We start from the raw sequence: 9,623 nt of genomic DNA on the forward strand, positions 1-9,623 counted from the left end.
TGTCAGTAATACAAAACTATCCGCGACAAAACTGACTCCAAGGACCTCTAATCCACCGTCAAAGACAAACCGCCAAAGATCAACGGAGATGGAGGAGAGGTGGGGTTGGCCGACCCCACCCCCTGGTCGCTTGACCTGTGGGCCTGGCCTGTCAGTCTCCCCTTCGACGTGGATTCTCCACCGCCTTCGAGGATCAATCTCCACAGTGATTGAAGGTCGGTTCATATCGAGGGATGAGATGGATCGTTGTCATGGATTCATGGGCCCACAGGGTGCCAAGTGCCCCTATAAAAGGACCCCCCGACCCCCTCCAGAAAGGCATCATTCCATCATCATTCTATCCAAGAGAGAAATCGATCTAGAGAAGAGAAGAAGCTCTTAGGAATTAGATTGTTAAAGTATAAGGTAGTCAAGTGAGATTAAGTAGAGTTGGGCTATTGCTCAAGATTTCGGATCTGTCTTTGGAGAATTGGTATAGCCCTTGTATCCCTTTATATTTCATATTTACTATGAATTTGATCTTATTATATATTATGTTTCTAGTTGTTATGCTACTAGTTTACTCTAAGTATGCATTTGATATAGTTATGATTAGCTTTAAGTTTATGCAAAGGATCACAGAAAGCTTAATTCAACACGCGATTGGATTGAGTAGCCAAATAGTTGTTTAAGGACCGGCCGTTGGAGGCCCTCTTGTCATGTTGAACGCATGCCTCTCACATAGTTGGCTAGATAAGTCATTCCGACCATGAAGTCGAGTAGCTCAACTCAGTCCGGAGACACGAGCAGTTAAAGTGCGCACCCTGGAGACAGTAAGGATATGCGGAGAGCCAATGGCACGAGTCCAAGGGCGGGTTCGAGTCCCGAGCTTCCTGGCAGATTGGTAGTATCTTTGAGGGTGCAGCGCTGGTCTTAGTGTCTTACCCACGATTTGGACCTGAGTTGTACCAAAGGTGACCCGATGCGACCCTGGCCAGGGGAGTATGGGGGTGTGTTAGGAATAATTCCCCAGCTAGGTAGGAATCAATTCGAATCACCGTCTCTCCCGGATAGTGAGAACTTGACATGAGCCCCCTTCATCGTAGTAATTGATGAAAGTAATGGTTATGTGGATTATGGAAATACTCAACTTGATATGGTTACTATTGTGATGATTTAATGGTACGCAACATGTTTGGCATAGGATAGATGCTAATCTAGAATGGGACAGGAATAATAAACTTGTTATTTCAAAGTTAAAAGATACTAGATAAATATTGGCTTGTAGGCAAAGGATGTCAACCAGCTCCACTTATAAGCCTTGCATGATCCTTTGTGTCTCTTATTTTTGGTTTATGACAGGTAAGTCTAGCTGAGTACCTTCTCGTACTCAGAGTTCATTTCCCTATTGTTGTAGATAACGTGATGTACCACGGCTACTGTAAGCACTGCTTTGCTCCTGCAGTGGATGAGGAATAAGACCATGGGTATGGTCATTCTATATATCATCTCACCCTTGTGCTTTTGGTTGGAGATGACTGTGAAAACTGGCTATGTATCTAAACTACTATTGATGTCGTTTAGAACTATGTTTCTTCCACTACTATTAAATTGTTGTTGTAACAACTGTGATGGAACTCCGATGTATGACAAACTATTTGTGAACTTGTTGTAACATGTGACTTGTATGTTGAATCATGTACGATCTTGGCTTGTATGTTGGTTGATTCGAGATCCTTCGTGATACTCGACGGACTACCGGATTTATATGGGCTCAAGTGTGATGGTTTGACTGCCTCGGTGGTGGCCATTGTACTTGTGCTCTTATAAATTGGACGGTTCTGTTACACATGTCACGAGGGAGGTACTATATTTTTCTATGCTCCTCTTTAGAGATGTCCCTTATGCATTGATGGAGGGTGAATTATAATTGTAAAGAGTATATACTTGTGTGAATTATGACATAATAAGTAGAAATAACTTAAGAATCTTTCTCTTGTTTATTGCTTAGACTAGCTATTTCACATTTATGAGCATCTATCTCTATCTCCAAATTATTATATATTTATCATACACATATCTTTTGGTTTATCCCTACTTAGAGGAAGTGTTTAGTTAATGGTTGCATCATAAGTGTATATATATTGCCAATCTTTCCTTTGCCATCATTCCACCTAGTGGTAAAAATATAAATAACGATACCTGAAATACTCCCGGTGAAATGCTACAATGGTACTCTGTGCGCTTGCAGAATTTGTATATTTTAATTTGCACTCATAAATACCAACATCCCCCACTCAATGTGCTTACAACTAGCCGATCATCAATTAGTCCGTTACCCGACGGCCATAGCAGAAGACATTCCTGTGAGAATCAGAAACTGCTTTGTCCCAGTTGACTTTGTGGTTGTGGATATGAGCATTGACACAAACACCACTCATTCTTGGGACACCATTCCTGCGAACTACAAAGACACACATCGACGTAGGAGCCAGAGAATTTATTCACCTGAACATCAATGAGAAGGAAGAGAGGTTTCTATTCAAACCATGATTTGAGCAATGCTCCATGCATCGTAAGAGTTGTAAATGATGAAGTAACTACCGCTAACTCCCCATAGATGATGAGATGATGATCAAGACCAAGAAGCAAGTCTGGCGTAAGAAAAGAGCGCAATCACCTATGTCATCCACTCTGGAGCCAGATGAAATAGTTTCAAGATAAAATCAAAAGAGAAGTCCAGCTCGAGGACTCAAAATCATGAGCCCTTCCTCAAGGTAAAAATTGACACGTATTTCATCCCTACTTCTATAGGCATTTTCTTAAATTTTGTAAGTTTTATTCTTAAGCTGCAAACCAACCTCTCTTCCTTCAAACTTATGAATTCGAGATGAACCTATGACAAAAATTTGTGGCGTCTTTGGGCCAATGATGGGTCAGTCGACACTATGTGATGTCAAGTGACCCCCACCTTTGATCCAACTTGACTCTCTCTTGAATAATTTGTTGCCCACATTTCTGAAAGTTTGGAGAAAGGATGGATGTGTTTTGGAGCTTACCTTGCAAGTGAGTCAAGTGGTTGATCCCCTTGGGCATATGGGAATCATGACTCGTGGTAAAGTTGTACAACCTCTATAGAGTGTCTTTATGAATAGATGTTTAATGTGGTTATATGATGTTATTTATGCTTGTTCATTTCATATTGCCATTATTTATTACCATGTGGGAATTGGAGCTTAAGCATAACTTAGTAACTTAGATTTTAATGATAAAAATTGACCTACTAGAAGTGCTTAACGTTGTTCAACCGTCTTAGCCTTTTGAGCCTTCATATGCCCCATGCTATATTTGTCGAGTACTTCATGTGCTTATGCTTGCTTTACTTTCAATAGTTTGGCAAAGTCCTAGATGGGTACCAAATATTGGATTTTAGTGAGTTCTTTAAGAAGTACCCGGAGTGCTAGGCATATGTTACCCCCAGTCAGCAGTTCCTATGAAGTTGGAGCCTAAAGAAAAGATTAGCAACCAATCTGCTATACTCTGATTGGATGTAAGTGTTAATATAAGATTGTTTTCACTATATAACATTGTTTTCTGGTAATCTCTATTTTTGTTGTTGTATGTTTAGACTTCCTAGGCACACATATAGCGAGTGCTTGGTTTTCTTAGGAAAACTAGGTGGTCCAGCACCCGCCGGGTATTAGGTATCCGTCGGGTACATATCAATAATATATCATAGTGATCACAGTAGTAAGAATAATTCAAATCTAGCACATATTTATTTCCACCATACCAACAAGGGAAGACTTATATAGCAACTAGTTAAAGCAAATAACAGTGTCACATACATATACTCACTAGTAGAGAATAGACTTTTGGTTCTAGGCTTTAGTCCCGGCCACTTTTGGGTCTGGGACTAAAGACAGGATTAGTCCCGGTTGGAGCAACCAACCGGGACTAAAGTCCCCTGTCCAACGGCTAGAGGTGCAGTTTTTGCAGGAGGGGAGCAGGAGGGGACCTTTAGTCCTGGTTCGTGGTTCAAACCGGGACTAAAGGTCACCCTCTAGTCACGGTTGGAGCTACCAGTCGTGACTAAACCTTTAATCCCGGTTGGTGGCTCCAACCGGGACTAGAACTCTACCTGTAGTCCGGGTTTATACCACAAACTGAGACTAGATGTCCCAGGCTATATACTTTCTCCTTCTTTCTCCCCCAGCCCGAGCCATTTCAAGCTCTCTGCCTGCTCTCTGTTCTAGCTCGTGGAAGGAGTTCATGCTTGTGGGATTGGTGAAGACTTCATTCCTCCATCCATTCTTTGGTTCTAAAGGTTAACAACTTCATCCTCCCATGTTTCATCACTAGCATGGCTCATTTCTTGCTCTAGAATATAGAGAAATTTGTGGTTTTTTTGGATTGGAAATCATGGTGGATTTTTTTATTTATATACCATTTGAGCTTGAAATCACTTGATAGTTTGAATATGAAGATGAAGGAAGCTTATAGTAGTTCATCAAAACTAGTATGCACCTTTCATTGCCTCATTTTATGGTCTAGAAATAGAGAAATTTTTGGTTTTCTAGATTGGGAATAATGGTGGATATTTTTTATTTATATGCTATTTGAGCTCAAAATCACTTGATAGTTTGCATATGTAGATAAAGGAATCTTATAGTAGTTCATCAAAACTAGTATGCACCTTTCATTATCTCATTTCATGCATGGTTTAGAAATTAAGAAATAAAAGGTTTTTTTAGTATATAGCTCATTTAATTTCATGGTTCACAAAATGAGAAACTTATAATAGTTAATGAAAATGAGTATAGAGAGTCGTAGATGGCGACTGCTTTTGGGTCCTCGGCCTCACATGGGGTCCCTAAGCGACTGAGGCTGGACCTCCCTCTCATTGCGTGCTGCCAGTGTGGGTAGAAGATTGTGAGGGAGTACAGGGTGAAGAAGAAGGGTCCCAACCAAGGGCGCATCTTCTACACGTGTCTGGATCATGAAGTGAGTAATTTTTTTGTCTTGTTTTGCTATATTTTGTTGCCATTTTTTGTGATGATTTTGATTAAAGTTCTTGATTTGTTGTTGTAATTTTAGTGGGATGGCACTGGATCATGTGACGGTTGGTACTAGGAGGAAGAGTATATTGAGCACGTCCAAAAATCTCTTGCAAAGGAGACTGTGGCGGCTGATGAGAGTGCACCTATGTATGATGAGGCAGTGAACCAACAGAAGAATGATCTGTCTGTTTTAGTTGGAATTGGTCACGAAATCCTTATTCTGCTGAAGTGCATTGTAGGTTTAGTTTGTTTAGTGCTATTTGGAATTGTCTACATTGTATCAAGGCTTTAATAAATTAATGTTCGAGAGTACGTGAAAAAGATGTGTGGTATAGGATATTAATTAATCATGTTGATTGATGGATATTTTGGATCTTTTAATTAACTACTAACCATGCATGTTGTATAATATGGGTTATTACAAGTTTTTGATATGGTGTATGTCATGTGATCTAGATGAACTGGCAATGGATGTACAATGCTGACTGCTACTCCCTAGAGTTCATGAGGGGTGTGCATGATTTCTTAAATGTGGCCAAGGCAAACATGCGGAATGGTTTCATATGCTGCCCATGTGTTCTATGTAAGAATGAGATGGATTATTCTTGCTCAAGGAAAATTCACAAACACCTGCTTACGTCAGGTTTCATGCCAAACTATATTTATTGGACTAAGCACGGAGAAAGAGGTGTTATAATGGAAGAAGATGATGAAGAAGAAGGGGATGATGACAACATGATTATTCATAGTTTTGCTAAATACGGTGCCTTTGATGATACTGCAATGGGGGAAGCTGAAGAAGAGGTAGTGGCAAAAGATGAGCCCGATGATGATCTTGGTCAGGCCATCCGTGATGCACAAAGAGAATGAGAAAGTGGTAAGGAGAAGATCAAGTTCAAGCGCATGCTAGAGGATCACAATAAATTGCTATACTCGACTGCCGAAGAGGGGCAAAAAAAGTTAGGTACCACACTGGAATTGCTGCAATGGAAGGCAAAGAATTGTGTATCCAATAAGGGATTTGGGGAGTTACTGACTATCATAAAGAAGATGCTTTTGAAGGCAAATGAATTGCCTGCCACTACATACGCAGCAAAATAGGTCGTCTGCCCTCTAGGATTAGAAATCTAGAAGATACATGCATATCCTAATGACTGCATCCTCTACAGCGACAAGGAGTATGAGAATTTGGATGCATGCCCAGTATGCCGTGCATCGCGGTATAAGATCAGGCAAGATGACCCTGGTGATGTTGAGGGCAATGGTGAACATCCTAGGAAGAGAATCCCTGTCAAGGTAATGTGGTATGCTCCTATAGTACCACGCTTGAAACATTTGTTCAGAAATAAAGAGCATTCAAAGTTGCTGTGACTGCACAAAGAAGACCGTAAGGTAGACGATATGTTGAGACACCCCGCAGATGGGTCCCAGTGGAGAGCAATCGATAGAGAATTCCCAAAGTTTGTAGATGACGCAAGAAACTTAAGGTTTGCTTTAAGTACAGATGGCATGAATCCTTTTAGGGAGCAGAGCAGTAGTCATAGCACTTGTCCTGTTACTCTATGTATCTACAACCTTCCTCCATGGTTGTGCATGAAGCGGAAGTTCATTATGATGCTAGTGCCCATCCAAGGCTCAAAGCAACCTGGAAACGACATCGATGTGTACCTGAGGCCATTAGTCGAGGAACTTCTACTTTTGTGGAGCAACATAGGCGTATGTGTGTAGGATGAGTACAAACAGGAACACTTTGACCTACGAGCATTGTTGTTCATAACAATCAATGATTGGCCTGCTCTTAGTAATCTTTTAGGATAGTCAAACAAGAGATGTAATGCATGCACGCACTATTTTCATGACATGGAAGGTATATTTTTGAAAAAATGTCGAAAGGGCATATACATGGGCCATCGTCAATTTCTTCCATTGAATCACGCCCTAGGAAAAAGAGGCAAGCATTTTAAAGGTAAGGTAGAGCACCAAACAAAGCCTAACAACCGTAATGGTGAGGATGTATTCAATATGGTCAAGGATGTACAAGTAGTCTTTAGGAAAGGACCTGGCAGCCAACCTGTTCCGAATGATGCTAACGGACACGCACCCATGTGGAAGAAGTCTATATTTTGGGAGCTACCCTACTGGCAAGTCCTAGAGGTCCGTAGCATGATCGACGTGATGCACTTGATGAAGAATCTTTGTGTGAACCTACTAGGCTTCATGGTTGTGTATGAGAAGTCTAAGGACACACTAGAAGCAAGATAGGACCTACCGTGTATGAAAGAATGAGAGAACCTGCATCTAGAGAAGGTAGATGATGGACGCCAGTACTTAAGTCCTGTCAACTACACTCTTAGCAAAGAAGAGAAGGAAAGCATGTTTGAATGCCTAAATAGCATCAAGGTCCCATCTAGCTTCTCCTTGAATGTAAAGGGGATAATAAATGTGGTAGAGAAGAAATTTCTAACCTTAAAGTCTCATGACTGCCACGTGCTTATGACACAATTGCTTCCGGTTGCATTGAGAGGGATTCTACCTCCAAATGTACGATTAGCCACCATGAAACTATGTGCATTCCTCAACACAATTTCTCAGAAGGTGATCAATCCAGTGCATCTAGCAAAGCTACAGAATGACGTGGTCCAATGTCTTGTCAGCTTTGAGTTGGTGTTCCCGCCATCCTTCTTTAATATTATGATGCACCTCCTAGTTCACTTGATCAAAGAGATTAATATTCTCGGTACTATGTTTCTACACAACATGTTCCCCTTCGAGAGGTTCATGGGAGTCCTAAAGAAATATGTTCACAACCATGCTCAGCCAGAAGGAAGCATCGCCAAGGGCTATGGAACAGAGGAGGTCATTGAGTTATGCGTTGATTTTATTCCTGACCTCAACTCGATTGGTGTTCCTGAATCACGGCATGAGGGGAGACTAAATGGAAAGGGAACACTAGGGAAGAAAGCATATATTAGCATGGAGGATGATTATTTCTGTAAAGCACACTACATAGTTCTACAAAACTCCTCCTTGGTGGATCCGTATATCGAGGTACACAAGAACTAAGCATGGAGGCGAGAATGCGAGAGGAAATCAAATGGCAAGTGGCACTACAGTTGAGTAGCCAAAGATAGTCATCAACATCAAACCATGCAACCAACATTAGCCCCCCTCAGCTAAGAAGTAGTTGCGCTTTCACTGAGCTCCCAAATCAAGATGAAGCATTGCAGCACTTCCCCGTGGATGACATCACCGTGCCTTTGACGCCATGTGAGCTGCACATTCCCTTGGGGAATACCGGTGCCATAGTCTTGGTGGCGCATGGTATTGTTTCTCCTGTGGTCCCCGACAAGACTCCAACAATCCATGGGAATCCAATTTCATCTAGCTATTATAGTGTCTCGGTGGATAGAGTTATCAAAGACTATAGGGAAGTACCTCTTGACTTTCCTGTAGGTGATGGGGAGAAGACCCTAGGATAAGCATAGCATTCATTCATTTTATGGCGCAAGCGCTACATCATTATTTCCGGTGTGGCGGCTAGGGTACTATCGCCTCCTCCTCAAATACCTCATGATAGGTGCAGATGAAAGTGAACGAAGCTGTTTTTCAATAATTAATCATTCTCAATTATTGGCTTCTCGCATAATAACCATTTACTCCAAATCATTTTTGTACTCATAGGTCTCCCAAGCTGAGTCCACTTCCATCCCATGATGATCATCAGAGTGCTCTAAACGATGATGATGTGTTCCATGGCACGGCTGCATCTCCATCTCCTCCAAGGTAGTCTCCCCCTCCTCCGCCTCCCGCGCCGCAGAGCTAGAAGAGGCCCCCGCCCCCGGTGAAGTCCCCAATGAAGAAGAAAGCCAGCCATCGTAAAACAAAGCCCCCTCCGGAGAAGCTACCTTACGAGCAGTCTGAAGAGGAATCAAAAGCGGCGGCACAAAAGGATTTGGTTAACTGGATGCAAGGTTTAGCAGAATCAAGAGTAAGGAGATTAGAACTTGAGAAAAACCCGCCAAAGCCGCACTACATAGCTCAACGGGAACTAAGGAAAAAATCAATGAGCGCGAGAAAAAGCAGCATGATACACGTAAGCCCTCGCCATTATCAGACTATGAATGCTCTCTCAACAAATCAAATAAGGCATCGCTGAAAGCGAAGAGAACAGGGAAAGATATTGCACAACTCGGGCAGCAATCTAAGCAATCTATCGACCCGCTAGTTGTTGAGGGTGATTTCACAAACGCACAAGGCGGTTCAATAAATAAGGAGGCACTGGAAGACTTCATGGTCACCACAGGTCTCACAGCTGAACTCATGAGGGGAGCATCGATACCAACAGGCAACAATGATATTTATCGGACCTATGTGTATGGCCAGAGTCTTGTGAACCCTAAGTACTACTCATCACTGGGTACGCAGATGTTCTTGTTGAACAAGTGGTTCTTAAAAGTGACCGAGAATGACAAAGCAGCATGGCTTGTTGCCAGAGTGAGACCAGAGCATTACTTGGGCTATGAAGTTGTACATATTGAGTTCAATGAATTACACCAACTATTACACTGAGATGCTCTCGACAAA

The sequence above is a fragment of the Miscanthus floridulus genome, chromosome 6, assembly GCF_019320115.1.
Source record: "Miscanthus floridulus cultivar M001 chromosome 6, ASM1932011v1, whole genome shotgun sequence".
NCBI classification, from domain to species: domain Eukaryota; kingdom Viridiplantae; phylum Streptophyta; class Magnoliopsida; order Poales; family Poaceae; genus Miscanthus; species Miscanthus floridulus.